Genomic DNA, 3,027 nt, shown 5'->3' with positions numbered 1-3,027 from the left:
ACATTTCAGGACGCATGCGACGAACCTTTTGCTTAACAGGACGACAATCTTCCTTCATTGGCAAACGATGCACCACTATATCAGTATCCAGCCCTGGCATGTCTTCATAAGACCAAGCAAAAATCTCTATATAGTCATGTAACATCTGAATCAATCTTTCTTTGACACTGTTTCCCAAGCCTGCTCCTATTTTGACTTCTTTCTTGTCTACTTCAGTACCCAGATTTACAATCTCAATTGATTCCTCATGCGGCTGTATAGTCCTTTCTTCTTGCAGTAACAGTCTGGCAAGCTCTCCAGGTACTTCACAATCTTCCTCACTTCCATCCTCGGCTTGGTAGATCGGATTTTCAAAGTCATAATGAACAGTAGCTGAATTATTATCAACAGGATCCATAGTGGATATGGATCTGCAATTTGTTACGTGAGTGTGTGTAAGAAAGTATAGCTTATTTGCAAGATGACAGGAAAGATAAAGAGCGTAATATTTGAATGCAAAAAGTCCATTGATTTATTGAATGTGAATATGCTTATGAAAATGACAAAACCCTTAACAAATTAGCTATTTGTGCCCCGGGCATAGACACAATGCTTTGAGAAGTTCAATTGTAAAAATTAAAAAAATTTGCAACACTAAAATAGCAATAACAATTACTCCTGACTAAAGGAAATCGGGATAGTGTCTTCAGCCTTCCAATTATTGAGTCCGTCACCAATTGTTGGGAAAATCCAGCTATTCAAGTCGCAATCGCTGTCAGCATCTTCTACAACATTAATCTGATCTTCGACTACCTTTTCAGAGCTAAATCCCAGGCCAAATCTATCAGACTTGTACGGTACATCGATCAGTTGACCCCGGCCAGTACGACCACCATCTTCAACCACGACTTGAGCGTCTTTCAGAGAAATCATAGCAGGAGGAGCACGGATAACCTTGGGCACACGGGAAGTTGGCTTAAGGACATGACTGGTCGGAGGAACTACTTCAAATGACTGAGAAGGAGTCTCAAAGAATTCACCATCCATCTCGATGTATCTCAAGGTATGCACACTACTGACAATATACTCTTCTTCTCCACACACGGTGACAATCTTACCCTCTATTGGATACCTCAGCTTTTGATGGAGAGACGAAGCTGCAGCACTTGCCCCATGAATCCAAGGGCGTCCCAACAAGCAGGAATAGGCAGGACGAATGTTCATTACGTGAAAGGTAGTGTTGAAGACTTGAGGTCCTATCTTGATAGGGAGAACCACTTCACCATGGACAACACTCTTCGCACCATCGTAAGCACGCACCACAACGTCACTAGGTTTCAGTTCAATGCCTTTACAGTCGAGTTTATCGAGCACAGCTTTCGGTAGCACATTCAAAGAAGAGCCATTGTCGATCAACACATGAGACAAGGTGACCCCCTTACACTCAATGGAGATATGCAGAGCTTTATTGTGATTCTTTCCTGCTGGTGTCAGGTCAGCATCGGAAAAGCCTAGGCCATTGTCAACAGCCAAGTTAGCCACATAATTTTCGAACTGATCGACAGATGTCTCCTGAGGTACATGAGCGGTCTTCAAGAATTTTATCAACGCATTGGCATGAGATTCAGAAGATAACAACAAGGATAACATCGAAATTTTAGACGGAGTATGCCCCAACTGTTCTACCACATCAAAATCACTCTTGCGGATGATTTTCAGCATTTCTTCCATTTCCCGTTTGGCAACATCTTCGGTAGTAACTTCGACCGGTGTCCTTGACTGAGAAGGATTGGTTACTGGTTCCTTTCCTCGAGTTTCAGGGGCGGGAGGTGAGATTTCTGGAGAGAAGATCCTTCCACTTCGAGTAATTTTACTAGTCCCAACAATGTCATTAGGATTAGCAGAATTATCAACTTGCTTTATGTTGTGGATGTAAACATCACCTCCGTAATTCCACGGAATGGCTTTGCTTGAGGAATATGGTACTGGGCCAGGTGCAGTAATAATTAGGGGAGCTACCTTGGGCTCAACAGTAATCTTCACAGGCACTCTAGTAGCGGTAATCTTCACCGGAACTTTGGACCTAGCAATTACAGATATTTCTTCAATAGGGTTTTCCACCTTAGGAATCTTTTCGAAGAGAATTGTGCGATCATCCATCAGCCGTTGAACACCATTCCTCAACTTTAAGCAATCATTGGGTCGGAGTATACAGAGATCGCAGTTTTCAGCATAACCTGGAAATAAACCAGCTTGCAACAAATTCAACTTGATGATCAAGAGAGGAGATGCTAAGTCAGCTACATTAGAAATGTGAGAATTGTCATCCACAGCATTAACAGTCTTGTCATGATTAGGCATATGAGCAGTGATTATATTAGGAGTCTCTGGAGGATCAAATTCAATTTCTCCAGCGTCGATCATATCCTGAATCTTATTCTTCAACAACCAGCAATCGTTTGTATCATGCCCGGGGCTATCGGAGTGATATGCACACCTGGCATTGGGATTATAACGAGGAGAAGTAGTGTTGAGATTTGCAGGAGGGCCTCTGAGGGTAATTAAATTTGCCTTTAGCATACCCTGCAGTGCTTGTGCTAAAGTCATATTGATCTTGGTAAACTGCCTTCTTGGCCTGTCTTGTCTGTGCTGGAAGTTTTGAGATGGCGGTGCTGCAATCGTAACTGCTCCAACATCATGGTCACGATTTTTCTTGTTATGACCCCTTTGACCGTACACAACATTTGATTCGTTCCTCCCCTGATAGGACTTTTTGGTGCTTGCAGAGGTAGCCACTTGTATCTTTCCACTTTGAATGCCACTTTCAACACGTTCACCTGTTAATATAAGTTCAGTGAAACCCGATGAGGAACTTCCCAATAGATGGTTGTAGAATGGGCCAGTCAGTGTACCCATGAACATGTCCACTAATTCTCGATCAGTCATAGGGGGTTTGACTCTGCCAGCCAAATCTCTCCATTTTTGAGCATATTCTTTGAAGCTTGCTTTAGAGCCCATAGTCATATTCTGCAACTGTAGCCGAGTAGG

Source organism: Lathyrus oleraceus, chromosome 6 (genome assembly GCF_024323335.1).
Source record: "Lathyrus oleraceus cultivar Zhongwan6 chromosome 6, CAAS_Psat_ZW6_1.0, whole genome shotgun sequence".
Taxonomy (NCBI): Eukaryota; Viridiplantae; Streptophyta; class Magnoliopsida; order Fabales; family Fabaceae; genus Lathyrus; species Lathyrus oleraceus.
This window is presented reverse-complemented; position numbering follows the sequence as displayed.